This window comes from Papio anubis, chromosome 7 (assembly GCF_008728515.1).
Source record: "Papio anubis isolate 15944 chromosome 7, Panubis1.0, whole genome shotgun sequence".
Classification (NCBI taxonomy): domain Eukaryota; kingdom Metazoa; phylum Chordata; class Mammalia; order Primates; family Cercopithecidae; genus Papio; species Papio anubis.
In genome coordinates this window covers 42,620,388-42,639,445 of record NC_044982.1, presented here as the reverse complement: position 1 = coordinate 42,639,445, position 19,058 = coordinate 42,620,388, and the positions used below count along the sequence as shown (strand labels likewise).

The 19,058-nt window shown below is 40.2% G+C and overlaps 1 protein-coding gene across 13 annotated transcripts in view; it reads left to right on the top strand.

Annotated features, from left to right (window-relative positions):
• The window catches only part of SYNE2 (spectrin repeat containing nuclear envelope protein 2), a 374,347-nt gene that overhangs the window by 58,170 nt on the left and 297,119 nt on the right, over positions 1-19,058 (top strand). The window lies entirely within an intron of this gene.

Sequence of the window (19,058 nt, the reverse complement as noted above, 5' to 3'; positions counted from 1 at the left end):
AATATATCTGTATTTTTCCAACTGTAGAAACCTTTTAGTATATTTAAATGTCTTTATTTCTGTCTTAGCTCTCTGGGAAAGTAAGGAATACCTGGAAGGAGTTTACTATCTCCAGTTTCTTACTGAGTGTATGTATTTTATTTGCAGTGAAAATTAAATAGTAAACTGTAGTTTGCTTGGCATTGTTTGTACTCACTTCGTATCTCTTTGTGTAGCTTCTTTTAAATGCACATCCTTGCCAGGCACGGTGGCTCATGCCTGTAATCCCAGCACTTTGGGAGGCCAAGGCAGGTGGATCACCCAAGGTCAGGAGTTCGAGACCAGCCTGACCAACATGGGAAAACTCTGTCTCTACTAAAAATACAAAATTAGCCAGGTGTTGTGATGCATGCCTATAATCCCAGCTACTTGGGAGACTGAAGCAGGAGAATTGCTTGAACCTGGGAGGCGGAGGTTGCAGTGAGCTGAGATTGCACCATTGCGCTCCAGTCTGGGCAACAAGAGCGAAACTCCATCTCGAATGAATGAATGAATGAATGCACATCCTTATTTTGTCCTGATAGGAAGAGAGGTAATATTATAAATGAGTGACCTTTCACTCATGTGAATCATGTGTGCGCGTATATAAGGGCTGTCATTTTTAAAAAAGTACTTCTTGTGGAGTTTGGCAATGTTTGTGTTGTACTTTGAAAATTCACTAGCCACTAGACCTTCCACCTTTGTTGATGAAGCAAATTTTGGAGTTGAGTAAAGTTAGCTAATATAAAAGAAATAAGGCTATTTCTTTGAAAATATTTATGCAACTATGTATTTTAAAGTAATTTTAAGATTATGGGCAGTATTATGCAGCATTTTTAGAATGTTACTTAAAGTCATAGATTCTAAGTCATTTATGGTAAAGATGTCAAAATTACTTTTTTTCTGATATTTTCCTTTAAATTAAAGATCTGTTTTGATGCCATATTGAGTGATTTGGCAAAAAAAAATCTGTTTTGAATGATTTGCTTCTATATTTTGAGCTGAGATGGAAATCAATAGCTGTTAGAGTAGACAGTATCTGTATGTATCAGCCTTTTCAAAGTAATTATTGTATAATTTGTATAGAGTAAGAAACATTTAAATTGTTGAGAGGTTATACTTGAGGTAAGAATTTTTAAAATTTTCAGTAAGGACTTAAAAAATAGTGTCTGAATATTCAGATGTGGTTGGAATCAAGCTTTCATTTAACTGGAAAAAAATTCTTGTTTTTCTATGATGTTTTGGTTGCATGTGATGTTTTGGCTGCAATAAAATAGGTAAATCAAATTTCTAATGTTGGCTCTGCCAATCACTAGTTCTTTGAACTTGGAGGAGAGACTTCATCTTTTGAGTCTCAGTTTCCTCATTTGTAAAATGTGAATGAGAGTTCCCACACTGCAGCTGCATTTTGAAGATGAACAGTAAGGGAGACAAAGGGGCTTAGCACAGTGCCTCACACAGACTAGGGACTCAATATGTACATCGTACTTTCTTTTTCTATATTTATGGCCAAAATCTTAGTCTCAAAGTTATTTCTTGTCCAAGAGCACATGGCTGGAGTAGAAACTTCATGATATATAGGAAAAAATTGTAAACCAGACGTCTGTTTTTTTTTTCTGCTTTTTCATTTGTTTGTTTTGTTTTAACATTTCTATTCAGTGGCTCCCTATCATGTGTGGGATGAAGTCCAGACTTCTTGGCATGGTTCAGGCTTTTGCTGGTCCAGTGCTTGCCTTTCTCTCTGCTCTTATCTCCCACCATGCCCCATAAGCACTCTGTGCTCCAGGCCCACGGTTCCTTTAGGGGCCATACTCTCCCTGGTCCGCCAGCCTGTGTTCTTTCATTCAGATTGTTTCCCTTGTAGCTCCCCCGGCCCCTCCTCCAGCAGCAGAAATCATCCTCCCATCCATCCTTCATACATCCTTTACCCATTCCCAGGTCAATTAGAATCAGTTTCCTCTGTGAGCCCCGCTCTCTCTTAGGCTGAGATAATGTGCTCCCTCCTCTGTTCTCCTGTAGTATCTCTTTGAGCACTTGTAGTATTATAATTATTACACATATCAAGTAATATTTTCTTCCCCACAACAGAGTGGACATTTTGACTTTTATATAGCATGCTATAACTTATGTAGCACTTTTGCATACATTATCTCATTTGATCCTCACAACCACATTATGAGGTAGATTTAAGAAAAATCTTTGACAATTGAGAAAGAAGCTGTGGCTCAGAAAGAATGAATTACGTGCCCAGAGTCCCACAGCTAGTGAGCAGCGGAGCTGGGTTTTGACTAGGACAGTTTTCTTTGTATTGTTCCATACCCTCTTTGATACACTTCAAAGAACAGTTTGAAAGAGGGAGTTTCCTTAACAACTTTCCCTGGAAAATTCATTAAATCTTAGCCTTAACCTGTTCAACCTATAGCAAGTTTTCACATCCAGAATATGGATGGACATCTTTAAGTAATATTAGTGATCTCAGGCTCATAAGTAGCTCAAAATAATTAGCAAATTACTGAGAAATGAGTGGTTTCTTATAGCATGTTTTGAATTATAGTAGTTGTACAATCTGCTTTCCAATTGGAGAATAGTATGGACTGTTTTGCAATGTAAATGTGATATACATGCACTGGTCAGTCTGAATGATTTCCTTTCATGATGTATTTAGAGGAATTGTGGCGCTGGACACATTGCTGTCTAGGGGGACTGGTGGAAAGCCAATACTATAATGTCAAGGTGATGCTGGGCAGTCTGTTCACATTAGCCAGGTACCCTCAAGAGATATCAGCCAAGAAGTTCCCATGCCTATAAGATGAAGACTTTATGGCAAAATGAATAGATTTCCCAAAGTTAAGTTCCATATTGTTATCAGTGAATTTGTAATGATTCTTTCAGCCTAAGTTGTTAAAGGAAAAAAGGAAAGGAGGGAGGAAGGAAGAAAAGAAAGCAGACACTTGTATATATTTCTGAAGGCACCTTTGCTTTCATAGCAGGATTATTAGCTATTTGAGAAAAAAAGTTGATGGACAATATTATCTGCATGAAGTACTACTGAACCAAGGGCTGTCACACAGCAAGCAAACTCGTATTTCACAAAATTCACATGTGCTTAATGATCCCTGGAGTAATACGAGAAAAGAGATTTCATGTAATATAAGAGGCTCAGGATCACTGCTCATAAGAAAGTTTTTATTATTTTTTTTTGTTTCAGAACCTTTTCTTAGAGGCAGATAGAGACAGTAGAATGGCCTAATTAACTGATACAGTCTGCTTTATTTTAGCAAAAACTTAATCTAAGGTGAGACAATTGTGGCAACACCCTGACTCAGAATAACACATGCAAGAAAAGATTAAAATGTCTGAATTGAAATGTAGTGATTCATCATTAATATGTTATGAAAGCAGATAGCCCATATGTACAGGGCCTAAAAGGAATCAGCCCTGAAAATCAGGCTGTGCTTTGCCGAAATTCATAGAGCAGGACGATAAGCAGGTGACTTCATCTTTCTTTTCATTGATTTTTTTTGTGTGACCTTTGAGAAAATATCTTTGTAAAGCCAATTTGAGGGTACCCTCCCTCTTTTTTTTGAGCGAGGGTCTTGCTGTGTCACCCAGGCTGGAGTGCAGTGGCATGAACACGGCTCACTGCACTCACAAACTCCTGGGCTCAAGTGATCTTCCCACCTCGGCCTCCCAAGTAGCTGGTACTACAGGTGCACATCACTGCGCCTGGCTAACTATTTTATTTTTTGTAGAGATGGGGGTCTTGCTATGATACCCAGGCTGGTTTTGAACTCCTGGACTCAAGTGATCCTCCTACCTCAGCCTCCCAAAGTGCTGGGATTACAGGTGTAAGCCACCATACCTGGCCCTGAGGATACTCTTTATAGGTAGATATTTATGTTTTCTGCATGTAGTGAAGAGGATGGTGTTGGACTGTTTGAATGGTTAGGAAGAGAAAGGAATGGTATTTATGAATTTGAGTGGTTTTGTATAAAAATGGAATTCATTTTAGTTTAGTGCATTATGTATTACTCTGGGCAGTACACATTTTATTTATTCATATATATATATATATGTATGTATATTTTTTTCTTTTTTCTTTCTTTTTTTTTTTTTTTCTGAGACAGAAACTTGCTCTATCACCCAGGCTGGAGTGCAGTGGTGTGACCTCAGTTCACTGCAACCTCTGCCTCCTGGATTCAAGTGATTCTCCTGCCTCAGCCTCCTGAGTGGCTGGGATTACAGGTGCCCACCACCACGCATGGCTACTTTTTGTATTTTTAGTAAAGACCATGTTGGCCAGGTTGGTCTCGAACTCCTGATCTCAAATAATTCGCCTGCCTTGGCCTCCCAAAGTGCTGGGGATTACAGGCGTGAGCCACCACACCTGGCCAGCAGTCCATATTTTAAATGATTTTGAGATATGGAAATTCAGGCTATTAAAATGATAATAAATGGCTGTTTAAAACTTTTTAAATTTAATTTAATTTTTAATTTTTTTTTTTTTTTTTTTTTTGAGACGGAGTCTTGCTCTGTTGCCCAGGCTGGACTGCAATGGCCGGATCTCAGCTCACTGCAAGCTCTGCCTCCCGGTTTACGCCATTCTCCTGCCTCAGCCTCCTGAGTAGCTGGGACTACAGGCGCTCGCCACCTCGCCCGGCTAGATTTTTGTATTTTTTAGTAGAGACGGGGGTTTCACCGTGTTAGCCAGGATGGTCTCGATCTCCTGACCTCGTGATCCACCCGCCTCGGCCTCCCAAAGTGCTGGGATTACAGGCTTGAGCCACCGCGCCCGGCCAATTTTTAATTTTTAAAATTAAAAAATATATATGGGGGGAAGTCTTACTATTTTGCCCAGGCTGGTCTTGAACTCCTGGCCTCGAGCTATCCTCCCACCTTGGCCTCCCAGAGTGCTGGGATTATAGGCGTGAGCCACTGTGCCTGGCCATAAATGGCTGTCTTTAAAAATTATTTGCTTTACCAAGATGCCCATTATAGAATTCCTTTAAATCTTTCCATTTGGATTTCTTCCGTGGCAAAGTAATAGATGCTTCCTTTTCTTTGATCCTAAGAAAATAATAACTGCATACTTTGTCAGAAACAACATCTGTGCTCAGCCCTTTGGGTGGGAAAGGTATGCCCAGGGAACAGTGTTTCGAAGTATTGGATAGATATGATTTTGAAAGCAGTAGGGGTAATGTTAGATAAGTATCACAGGGCTTTAAAGTTAGATGGGATTTTCTTTGCAATTCAGTGTAATTTGAGACCAAAGGAGGAATCCCTTCCAAAGTATTTCTGAGATTAAGATCCTTCGTGGAGTTGAATCGAAACCCAATGGTTTGGGGTTTTTGCTTTTGTGCAGTGCCTACCTATTGGGTCTTAAGAGTGACAGTTACATGGTCACATGTCAGGGTTGTGCCTGAGGGGATTAATCTGGCTTTGAGGTACAGGAAGGCTGCAAAAGCATGGGCAAGTAGTTGGAGAAACCTATTAGGAAGTATTAGCAAATATCTGGGTGTTGGGTACTGTCTGCCTGGGCCTAAGTTATAGCAGTGAGCGTGAAAGTACCAGACAGATAAGAAAATCTTTAAGGTGGAAGACTCACTAGGAATTTGCAACAGTAGATATGGATAAGGTAGATAGGCTCCACGGTTTTGAAGTTGAGCTGCTTGGGATAATAGTAGTAGCATATATAATGCCCAAATTACTAACTTTATTTAGTGTGTTTTGTTTTGTTTTGTTTTGAAACAGAAGTCTTCCTCAGTTGCCCAGGCTGGAGTGCAGTGGCACGATCTCGGCCCACTGCAGCCTCCGCCTCCTGGGTTCAAGCAGTTCTTGTGTCTTAGCCACCTGAATAGCTGGGATTACAGGCATGCGCCGCCATGCCAAGCTGTTTTTTGCATTTTTAGTAGAGATGGGGTTTTGCCATGTTACCCAGGCTTGTCTCAAACTCCTGGGCTCCATAGATCCTCCCACCTTGGCCTTCCAAAGTGCTAGGATTACTGGCGTGAGCCGCCTATTTAGTGTATTTTTTTATGAGGCATGATAGTATCAAATATGAAGGCCATTAAATATTATTTATATCAATGTGCTTAAAATAATTTTTTGCAGATAAAAGGTGCTTTACAAAGAAACTCTTGAGAACTTCTCAGTTATAGAAAGATTAAAAGCGTGATTCAGGTGGAGGATCTATCTGAAAGTCAGTAACAAGCGAAATTGACTGTGTAGGCAGACTCATCTTGAGAAATTTTAAGTGGCAACTGTAGGCAATTTTGAACTGTTTTGGATACTTTATATATTTTAGATTTAAGTTACTTTTTTTTTTTTTAAGTTACTTCTTTTTAAACAGGTAAATATAACTTGTTGGTCATAAAGTACATAATGAATTTCTGTAACAGGAGCAAATTACTTGGTTTTCAAAAACAACATAGGCCAATGCTTTAGAAAAACAACATCCAGATACAGAATATTGTCATTAATTAGACACTGAACTAGGAATGAGTGTGGATTCTATTACCTTTACCACCACACAGGAGTTAACTTGGAAGCAGTCCTACCAAGATGCTGGTGAATGCTTAACCATCTGCATGGACCTGTATAGAAACATTCAGCCCAGTTACTGTGTCATTTCAAACAAGGCTCATATGTTTTGTTTAATGCTGTTATTGTCTAGATGACATATTTTAAAAGATTAAAAAACCCTACGTGTCTTCTCGGTAGGTATCCTTACTTGGTAGGGTCAGTAGTGAAACGTGAGTCCCTGTAGTTAGGTTATTACTCCGTTTAAATTTATTTATTATTTACTGAGTATCCATCTGAAGGGAGGCTTTCAATTTCTGGACCATTTTTAGAAGCATTAAAAATTATCCAAGCTTAGTGGGTTAGGTTACAAACATCGTAATGGAGATGCAATGTTTAATTTTATTCATTTACTCAGTAAATGCTGAACCCCAATCATGCACAGTGGTATAGGTGTTAGGAGTACAAAGAAATAAATTGGGCACCTTCAAGAAGCATGTAGTCTAGATGTGCATTTGCTTGTTGATGTCGTGTGGAAGTGAAAAAATAGCCTGGGATGCAAATATAATCATTCTTAGGAGATGAGTTGACGTCTTTAACTTTAAAGGGTTATGTTTCTAATTGTGGTATCCGTTGTACAAATTCAACCAAAATATGACCAAAAATGTTGTCTGGAATATCTTTCTGTTTCATTTTTAGGGAGGTGAAGAATAAAAAACATACCGTATATAGCATTATTTGCAATGTGAGTTATAAATTCCTCTCACTGTAAAAATGAAACAGTGTGGTTGGAACTTCCCTGGAGATTGTTGTCTTCTTACTGTTCTTATCCTTGCATTTCCTCTCATCTTTGGATATTACTTGCTGCAATAATCCTTCAGAGTTCCTCGAAGTATGTTTTAGGTACATTTGATATTCCTAAATTGTTACTGCCAATCAAGTTTCTGAATATTTTAGGTTTTCAATAAACAATTTTATTATGAGTGACTGAGTGGCCATTTTATATATTTAAAAAAGTTCTATAAAGTACCCCAAATTAGAAGAACTTTTGAGTGTTCATGAAAATTGTCAGATAGGATGGAAACATGATTTCTTTAGGCTTCAGGCAGTGAAGTGTGTCTATGATGTTTTGGGGCTCAGCAGTGCTTTAATATTCTGTTTATGAGAGAAGATGCTGTTCTACCTCATAACCATGAGTGAATGAAGCCATGTGAAGTCTTAGAAAAAGGAACAGGATTAATAAAAGCTTCTGGGCTGGTGCAGTGGCTCACACCTGTAATCCCAGCACTTTGGGAGGCTGAAATGGGACTACTGCTTGAGCCCAGGAGTTTGAGACCAGCCTGGGCAACATAGTGAGACTCTTCTGGCTCCACAAAAAATAAAAAAAAAAAATTAGCTGGGCATGGTGGTGTTCACCTACATGTCCAGCTACTTGGGAGGCTGAGGTGGGAGGATCGCTTGAGCCCAACAGTTGAGACTGCAGTAAGCTATGATCGTACCACTGTGCTCTAGGCTGGATGACAGAGTGAGACCCTGTCTTTAAAATAAATAAATAATTAAGTTTTTAAAAAAGGATTCTGGGTGGAATTTCTACCCATTTTCAGTTAAGTCCCCAGTGTGGGATTTTGAGGTTAATGATGAATGAAGAGTGAGAAAATATATTCGCAGGTAGTACTTTTGCTTCTCTAACCAATTCAGATTACTCAGTTATGATAAATAAAAGCAAATTATCTTTGGCTGGTTAGATGCTTATCACACCAGAGAAAGCAATCAAGCTATAGTCCCTCACTGGCTATCAATGTTTTACTATAACAATACAAAAGTTAGAACTTCTAGAAGTTCCTCTTATCATAGTAACTGATACTGTCTTTTGCTGTGTTTTCTTGGAAGGTTGTTTGCCTTGATATTATCAAGCTTTATAATCCTTTTTTTTTTTTTTTGAGACGGAGTTTCATTCTTGTTGCCCAGGCTGGAGTGCTATGGCACAATCTTGGCTCACTGCAACCTGTACCTCCTAGGTTCAAGTGATTCTCCTGCCTCAGCCTCCTGAGTAGTTGGGATTACAGGCATGCGCCACCATACCCGGCTAATTTTGTGTTTTTAGTAAAGATGGGATTTCTCCATGTTGGTCAGGCTGGTCTCGAACCCCGATCTCAGGTGATACGCCTGCTTTGGCCTCCCAAACTGCTGGGATTACAGACATGAGTCACCGCACCTGGCCTTAAGCTTTATAATCTTAAAAGTATTCTAATTAAATGAAAAATAAAATAAGAGCTTTTGTGGTATTTGCACTGTATAGTGTTTTTCAGAATTTTTAAATTTTTATTTATTTATTTATTTTTTAGCTTGAATATAGAGTTTTGGCTTCTGGGAACTTTGATTCTGTTTTTGCCAGGAATTTGGGGATAAGCTTACTTTATTCTGGGTCAGTTACATTTTGAAAACTGGGGCAAGATAAATCCAGGGTCATTTAGAGTCTTGTTAAAGTGGGTTAACAAAGATTTCATTCATTCCTTATAGAAATAAAAATCCTTTTTAATTAGCCCCATGAGATACAAGATTTTCTGAGCTTTTCTGTATCCATGTATGTTGGGTGGGGGTGTAATTATTCAGAGCTTGAAGTAGTATATTAGAAAAACAAAACTTAAAATAACATTACCTTTAAGATGGAAAAACTAAGAAGTTAATATGTTAAATTGTAACCATTTGCTGGATTTAGTGTATGGTTTAACACTCTGAATTGGAGGTCATTCTAAATGTGCCTCTTCTAAACATTACTTCCCTTATCTAATTTCAACATTGGTGATTACAGTTTCCTGGAGTAACTCCCATTTTTCTAAATAATTCAGGGAATTTTGGTAAAAGATAACTGCATTTCTGTGTCTCAATATGTATGAGAGCCACAGTTTACTACCACCAGGTATTTTTATAGTCATTTAAAAGTGGCAGATGAAAGGATATGAATGATTTAACAGAGATGGAATGTCTGAAGTTCTGAATGTGTGTCTCTTTGGAGGAGAGACGTCAGATGCTGGATGAATAATTTACTGTCATTGAGGGTCTGTGCGGTGATGCATGTTGGGTGAGCATAGGAGGGAAAAGGCAGAAAGAGTAGCCGCACGCTTTTGCTGTTGTCTTGTTGGGTGGAGCAGCATTCACTGGTCAGGCACTGGTTTTTTCCACCTTTACTGCACAGGGGATTTCATCAGTGCTGTTATGTTTTCCGTCTTTACTGCACAATTTCATCAGTGGTGTCGTGTTGTAAGATAAAGGGCACCTGGCGCGAAGGTGGAACACAAAGAGCCCTTCTCAAATTTGAGAAACACTTAAGATCTTTCCAAAATATTGGAATCGTTTGCTTTTTCTTCAGTTAAGTAGCATTTTTAATAGTGGGAACTAGGTCTGCTGTATATCTCTGTCTGCCTCCATCTGAATGCTTTGTGGCAAACTTCCAGGGAGTTTTGATGTCTTCATAATAAAATGTTTCAAGAGTCCAGGTGAATTCACATTTCCCACTTCATCACATAATTATAATTTTTATGAGCATAGGTAAAACTGCTCGCTGATTCATTCATGCGGCAAATGTTTCCTGTGACCCTGCCTTGTATCAGGCATTATTTTGGGTAAGAGAATACCGAAGGGAATAACTTCAGTAAGCTTCATGTGCCCATGGTGCTTATATTTAAGCTAGACTAGATTATAATCAAGAAGTACATCAGCGCATGGTAAAGGCTGTGCAGAAGATTTAAGTGAGTTTATATCATAGAGCTTGGGTGACTTCTTTAGATCAGAGAAGGCCTCTCTGAGAAGGGACAGTTTAGGAGCGATTGAATAACAAGGAACTGCCTGCAAAGAGCAAGCATGAAAGCAGGTCCAATCTGAGGCAGCAGGTCAAAGAAAAGCTCTAGGATAGAAGCAAGGTTGGTGAATTTATGGAGCCAAAGAAGCCTATTGTGGCTGGATTGTGGTGGGCAAGGGGTGGCCTGACCTGGTGGTGGACCGAATGAGATCACCTATGGAGCGTGTAGTAAGAGCAGACCTTTGGGTCTTCCCGTGTTTAGAGGTCAAGTGGAAGAGGAGGAACAAGGAAAGGACACTGAGAAGGAGTAGCCAGTGATAAGGAAGGAAAAGCGGGTGAACGTGATGGCATGGAAACACCTAGATGAATGTGTTTCAAGATGGTGGTATGGTAAAGCATATCAGATGCCACACAGCAGTCAAGTAAGGTCAGTACAGAGAGGAGCCCACTGGATTGGGTTCATAGGATTTGTTTTGATGGCTCTGACAAGGGTAGCCACTGTCAAGTGGTGGAAATGGAAGCCTGACTCTGCATTGAGGAAAGGAGAACGAGGAAGTGGAGAGAGTCACTTAATTTGTACTTTCAAGAAACTTTGCTGTAAAACAGGGATATCAGGCACATGATAAAAGGTACTTTTTTTTTTTTTTTTTTTTTAAGGTAAGAGGTACTATTTCATTTCTTGTTATGCTTTTCTTAGGTACAGGTCAGTTTACTCTGAAAGCCCCATTCATTTATTTGTTCATTCATTATTCAACACATATTTTTGAACACTTACTGTGTATAAGGACTGTGCTGAGCACACGGGGTAGTACATGGCACATCCTCTTCTAAAATATATCCTCTGATTACAGAGATACAAGCACATAGACTATCACAGTATCAAGGGGTGTGTGCTCCAAGCGAGGCCAGACTTGGTACTATGGAAGTATGGAGTAGGAGTACCTAACCCAGACCCGAGGAAGGCTCCCCAGAGAATATGATTCCTAAGCTTTTACCTAAAAGATGTTAGCACATGAGCAGTGTGCAGATGAGAAGATGCTGCGGGCAGGAGACGCCAGAAGATGAGCTGGTTGTAGTACGTTCAAGAAAATGGATGTTCAGTGAGACTGAGGATTTAAAGGAGAATTAAAATTTGAAGGAGAATGTGAAGAAATGAGGGGTCATATAAACATATAGGGGTTTGGAATTTTTCCTAAGACCAAGGAGAAGCAGTGGAGGGATTGTGAACAGTCACAGAGCTGGTTTTACAAACTCCCCCAGGCTGCAGTGTGGCATATAGTCTTTAAGGGAGTGAGGGTGGAGGCAGAAAGACCAGCTTAAGTCTGTTAGGGTGGTCCACCCAAGAGAGAATGGTGTCCTGATGTAGAGGTGGCCGTGGAAATGGAGAGAAATAGATCTTCAAGAGATATCATCTAATAGGTATCAGGGCTTTTTGATTGACTGGGTATGGGAGAAGGAGAGGGAAGGATGTATCACAGATGATAGGTTTTGGCTAGGCGTGGTGGCTCATGCCTGTAATTCCAGCACTTTGGGAGGCAGAGGCGGGTGGATCACTTGAGGCCGGGAGTTCGAGACCAGCCTGGCCAACATGGTGAAACCCTGTCTCTACTAAAAAATACAAAAATTAGCTGGGCGTGTTGGCATGCGCCTGTAATCTCAGCTACTCTGGAGGCCGAGACAGGAGAATCGCTTGAACCCGGGAGGTGGAAGCTGCAGTGAGCCGAGATCACGCCATTGCACGCCAGCCTGGGGGACAGAGCAAGACTCTGTCTCAAAAATAAATAAATAGAAAAAATTATAGGTTTATTCTTAGGCAAATCAGTAGATGATAGAACCATTTACTGAAAAAAAAAAAGTGCAGGAGAACAACTTTGGTTGGAAAGGGAGTTGGTTAGAGATGATGACTCAGTTCTGGAAATGTCGTTTGAGATGTCTATGGAATAACCATGTAGAAATACCCAGACAATAATGGGATATATAGGAGAGGTGACACCTGGGCTGAAGGTGAATACTTGGGAGTCCTTAGTGTGTAAATGGCAATTTATTCCTTTGGAGTAGATGAAAATATCTAGAAAAAGAGAAGGGTCTAGGCAGAACATCACACAGATAGAAAAAGCAACACAAGCCCATAGCAGAGATTGAGAAGGGATGTCCAGAGAAGTAGGAAGAAACCCAAGTGAATGTGGTATCATGAACCCCAGAGAAAGAGAGTATTTCAAAAAGGAGAGGGTAGGCAACTGTCAGAAGTTTTAAGATATCCTATAAGTATCGAGAAGTATCCATTAGGTTCAACAATGGAAATATGTAAGTGGCCTAGGTGAGAATTAAGTAGAGTGTTTGGGACAGCCCAGTTTATAATGCGTTGAGACATGAGTGGTAGATAAGGAAATGAAAATAGCCAGAGTAGACAACTCTTTCAAGAAGTTTGGATTTGAAGGGGAGGCGAGAGATAGGGTAGTAGCCATGGATTTGGCATTTCAGCTGGTTTTGAACTATAATGAAAAGAACACGGATTTTGAATCAGACACATCTGGATTTGAATTTCTCCTCCACCAGATGTGAGATCCAGAGCATGTTATCCAAGACATAGTAGACTTTCAATAGATGTTTTGTTTTATTTTTTGAGACAGGGTTTCACTTTGTCACCCAGGCTGGAGTACAGTGGCATGACCACGGCTCACTGTGGCCTTGACCTCCCAGGCTCAGGTGCTTCTCCTACTTCAGTATCTTGAGTAGTTGGGACTATAGGTGTGTGCCACCATGCCTGGCTAATTTTTTGTACTTGTCTTAGAGACAGGGTCTTACCTGGTTGCCCAGGCTGGTCTCGAACTCCTGGGCTCAAGTGATCCTCCCACCTCAGCCTCCCCAAGTGCTGAGATTACAGGCACAAGCCACCAGACCCAGCTTAGATGTTTTCCTGAATGAGTGAATAAAGTATCCTCCATCTTCTGGGAGGAAGTTTTCTCATTTATAAAATGCCTACCTGACTACTTCATTGGTAGCCCTTAATGAAATAGTATCATAGTTCCTTACCTGTGACATTTCACTTATTCCCGGGCCTGACTTGCTTCAGCAAGCCGTCTGAGCCCCACCAGGTGTTTCTTAAGGTAGCCGTGTGTTAGGGCTAGGTACAGTGGCTCACACGTATAATCCTAGCACTGTGGGAGGATAGCTTGAGCTCAGGAGTTTGAGACTAGCCTGGGCAACATGGCAAGACCCCATCTCTATAAAAAATATTCATGTGTTATAATATTTATTTTGAGATACATTATATTAATATCTCAGAGTTTATAATTTCATTGCTGTTTTTTTGCCAGGCCCTTCTTATTCCCTCTTGTTTCAAGAATAAGTCACACATGTAAATCATCCAATCTATTTAGACAATTATTTCACAAAGTGAGATATGTGAAGCCCTGAATCAGAATCTCTGGGAGGTGGGATCCAGAAACCTACACTTAAACAATAACCCTGAGTAATTTGCTGGCATTCCAAAACGTAAGAACCCTGGATTTATAATCACAGCACAGCTCTGTTTAGTGCAGTCTGGTTCTTTTGCACTCAGAAGTCAGAGGTGCTTGGACTGCTGCCCCAGTAGAAAGTGTTCAGGCTCACATATCTTGATTTTCAAAAGAAAGCATTTAATTTTATGTGGTAGATAAAAGGTAGCAAGGAGTAACAAATATGTGTTAAAATAAATGTAGCCATTTCTATATTTCTTCATTCCATAGATATTTATTGAGCAACTCAGATGAATCAGAAGAGTGTGAGGAGGAGAGACAAATAGCACTTAGCTTCTAGACTTTTATCAGTATTGTGGGCTCATTTTCATGTGCTAGAAATACAAGATTTGCTTACTCAGAGAGCCAGGAGCTATGTTCCAGTGAGGTTGGAAACAAAAGCCTCAGTATAAGAATCTCAGGTGTTTACACAAGGGTGTGGTTTGCTCATGTGGCAACACAAGGTTGCTGGACTCCACATGCTGAGGCTCAAAGTAGAAATCAGTGATCTTATGTCACATATTTTCCCAACAAACTTAAGTACTTAAATCTCTATGTTGATTGAGGAAAAATAACAACAAAGTCCTGCTCCCTCCTTCCCTAGCCATTTAATCGTTCATTCAACAAACATTTTCTAAATTCCTGTAGCATGAAAGCTCTGAGGTAGGTGCTGCAGGCAAAATGAGGAGAAAATCAGACATGGGTCATGTACTGTTGGGGCCCATAACCTAATGAGGAGGCAGAAGTTGATCAAATAATCTTATAGATATTAGCTAATATTTTATTAAGCTTTATTAAGATATAATTTGACATCAAATTCACATACCATGCAATTCACCCATTTAAAGTGTATGATTTAGTAGTTTTTATATACTCACAGAGTTGGGCAGTCATCACATTGGATTTTAGAACTTTTTTTTTTTTTGAGACAGCGTCTCTTTTTGTCACCCAGGCTGGAGTGTAGTGGTGTGATTTCAGCTCACTGCAATCTCTGCCTCCTGGGGTCAAGCAGTCCTCTCACTTCAGCTTCCTGAGTAGCCAGGACTACAGACCACCACACCTGGTTAATTTTTTGTTTTTATTTTTATTTTTGTAGAGACAGGGTTTCACCATGTTGTCCAGGATGGTCTTGAACTCCTGGGCTCAAGCTATCCCCCCACCTCAGCCTCCCAAATGTTGGGATTACAGGCATCAGACACTGCACCTGGTCAAAAAGAGTATTCTTTTCCTACTGACTTTTCTTGGCATGCTTGTCAGAAATCAATTTCCCTTAAGTGGAAGAATTTACTTTTAGATTTTCAGTGCTATTCCATTCTTCTATTATATAGATCTACCCGTGTGCCAGTACCGCACTATCTTGATTACTGTAGCTTTTAGTAAATTTTGAAATTGGGAATTGTGTGTCTTTCAACTTAATTCTTTTCAACATTGCTTTAGCTATTCCAGGTCACTTGCATTTCCATATGAATTTTAGTATTAGCGTGTCCAGTTCTGAAAAAAAAAAATGGCAGCTAAGATTTGATAGGAATTGCATTGAGTTTGTAGATCAAGTTGGAAAGTATTGCCATCTTAACAATATTAAGTATTCTAGTCCATGAATATAGGCTATCTTTTTATTTACCTAGATCTTTAAATTTCTGTCGACAACGTTTTGTAGTTTTCATTGAATAAGTCTTGCACTTCTTTTGTTAAATCTATTGGTAAGTAGTTTATTCTTTTTGATGCCATTGTGAATGATATTTTCAAATAGCAATTTCTTGATTTTTTCTTTGGCAGTATATAGAAATACAATTGATTTTTGTATATTTATCTTATATCTTGCAACCTTACTAAATACGTTAGTTTTGGTATATTTTTTGTAGATACAATGGGATATTCTACACAAAAGTTCATGTCATTGCCATTAAAGACAATTTAACTTTTTTCCTTCCAGTCTTGTTTTTTTTTTTTTCCTTTGCCTTACTCCAGTGCAATGTTGAATGGAAGTGATGGAAGTATACATCCTTGCTTTGTTCCTGATCTTAGAGAGAAAGCATTTAGTTTCTTGTTATTAAGTATGTTATTAGTGTTGTTTTCTTCATCAGTGTTCTTTATCACATTAAGAAAGTTTTCAGCCAGGTGCAGTGGCTCACGCCTGTAATGCCAGCACTTTGGGAAGCTGAGGCAGGTGGATCACTTGAGCCCAGGAGTTCAAGACCAGCTTGGGCAACATGGTAAAAACCTGTCTCTAAAAATAAATAGATAATAGACAAACAGATAGATACATAGATAGATAGATAGATAGATAGATAGATAGATAGATAGATAGCCAGGTGTGGTGGTGCATGCATGTAGTCCCAGCTACTTGGGAAGCTGAGGTGGGAGGATTGCTTGAGCCCAGGAGGCAGAGGTTGCACTGAGCTGAGATCACGCCACTGCACTCCAGCCTGGGTGCAGAGTGAGACCCTGTCTTAAACAAAACTAAACTAAACTAAACTAAAAAGTTTTTATTATTCCTTTTTTCTTTTTTATTTTTGTGAATACATAGTAGTTGTATATATTTATGGGTTACATGAGGTATTTTGAGATAGGCATGCAATGCATAATAGTCATATCTGGGTAAGTGGTGTATCCATTACCCCAAGCATTTATCCTTTGTGTTTCAAACAATCCAGTTATACTTTTAGTTATTTTAAACTGAACAATTGTCATGGGTTTTTGTTTTGTTTTGTTTTGTTTTGTTTTTGTTTTTGTTTTTACCGTAGTCACCCTGTTGTGCTAGCAAATACTAGGTCTTCTTTATTCTTTGTAACTATTTTTGTACCCATTAACTATCTCCTCTTCCCCTCTACCAGCACCCTCAACTACCCTTCTCAGCCTCTGGTAACCATTCTTCTACTCTCTATCTCTGAGTTCAGTTGTTTTTAATATTTAGCTTCCACAGATATGTGAAATCATGTGATGTTCTCTTTCTGTGCCTAGGTTATTTCACTTAATGTAATGACTTTCAGTTCCATCCATGTTGCTACAAATGACAGACTCTCATCCTTTTTTTTCTTTCCTTCTTTTTTGAGATAGGGTCTCACTTTGTCACCCAGGCTGGAGTGCAGTGATGTGATCTCGGCTCACTACATCCTCCACCTCCTGGGCTCAAGTGATCCTCCCGCCTCAGCCCCCAAACAGGTGCACACCACCACACCTGGCTAATTTTTCATATATTTTTTTGTAGAGACATGGTTTTGCCATGTTGCCCAGGCTGGTCTTGAACTCCTGAGCTCAAGCGATCTGTCCACCTCAGCCTCCCAAAGTTAGGATTACAGGTGTGAGCTACCGCACCTGGCCAGGATTTTAGAACATTTTTGTCACCCCAAAAAGAAACCCCATACCTTTAAACTGTCACCCCTCCCCAATCCCACCCCCATCTCCACCTCCAGCCTCACCCCCAGCCCTAGGCAATCATTAATCTACTTTCTGTCTCTACGAATTTCCCTATTTTGGGCATGTCACATAAATGGACTCATATAATATGTGGTGTTTTGTGACTGGTTTCTTTCACTTAGCATAATGTTTTCAAGATTCAACTACGTTTATTTGTGTAGTCTATGCCAGGGATTGACAAACTTTTTCTGTAAAGGGCCAGGTAGTAAATATTTCAGTCTGTGAATGCCATATGGTCTCTGTTGCAACTACTAACTCTGCCATTGTGGCATGAAAGCAGCCACAGGCAATACACAATCAAGCATGTGCCTGTTCCAATAAAACTGTATTTACAAAAACAAGCAACAGGTCAAATTTGGCTTGTGAGTAATAGTTTGCTGACCTCTGGTCTAAGTCAATAGGGGTACTTAATCCTCTTAGTAACCCGAAGAAGTAGATACTATTGTCCCCATTTTCAAACAAGACTGAGGCAGCTAGTAAGTGGGAGATAAGGGGGTCCCACACAAGTAGTCTGTCTCTACAGTCAGTGTTCTTAACCTTGTCATTGATTACAGATTAAGCTAAGTGCTAAATAGTGGGGAAATCCCCCTATGACTCTATGAAAGCAAGTGAAAGACTTAGATTGACTTAGGTTTTCCTTAGGATGCAACACTTGAGCTCAGACCTAAGCATGACTGTTGAATTGAATAGGGGTGGAGTGGTACAAATGCCTGTAGCAGGTGAGAACATAGCTTGTAAAGACCCTGAAAGAAGGCGGGAGTGACTGGAGCCAGGGGTGCAGGAGAGAGTAGGATGCCTAAGGCTGGAGAGGTGCACTGGGGCCCACCCAGTGCCTCTAGGCTCTGTTAAGGATTTTGCTCATGTTTCTAAGAGCAGAGAGAAACCATTTAAGAATTGAGTAATTTGGGTAAATTTAGGACAGATTGGAATGGCACAGGCGGGCTTGGTTGGCCATGGAAGCATTCCAGGGTAGAGTTGATGGTAGATTGAAGAGGAGAGGCCAGATGCAATGGCTCATGCCTATAATACCAGCACTGTGGATGGCTGACGCAGGAGGAGAACTTGAGCCCAGGAGTTCGAGACTAGCCTGGGCAACAAAGTGAGACCCCATCTGATATGGTTTGGCCGTGTCCCCACCCAAATCTCATCTTGAATTGCAACTCCCGTTAATTCCCACGTGTTGTGGGAGGGACCCAGTGGGAGATAATTGAATTGTAGATGAGGCTTCTCCCATACTATTCTTGTGATAATGAATAAGTCTCATGCGATCTGATGTTTTTATAAGGGGTTTTGCTTTTGCTTGGCTCTCATTCTCTCTTGTCTGCCACCATATGAGACATGCCTTTCGGCCAGCGCTGTGGCTCATGCCTGTAATCCTAGTGCTTTGGGAGGCCAAGGTGGTCGGATCACGAGATCAGGAGATTGAGACCAGCCTGGCCAACATGGTGAAACCCCGTCTCTACTAAAAATACAAAAATTAGCCTGGTGTGGTGTCGCGCACCTGTAGTCCCAGCTACTTGGGAGCCTGAGGCAAGAGAATCGCTTGAACCCGGGAGGCAGAGGTTGCAGTGAGCTGAGATTGCGCCACTGCACTCCAGCCTGGGTGACAGAGCGAATCTCCATCTCAGGAAAAAAATAACAAACCAAAAAACAGACGTGCCTTTCACCTTCTGCCATGATTGTGAGGCCTCCCCAGCCATGTGGAACTGTGAATCCATTAAACCTCTTTTTCTTTATAAATTACCCAGTCTTAGGCATGTCTTTATCAGCAGCATGAGAATGGACTAATATACCATCTCTACAAAAAA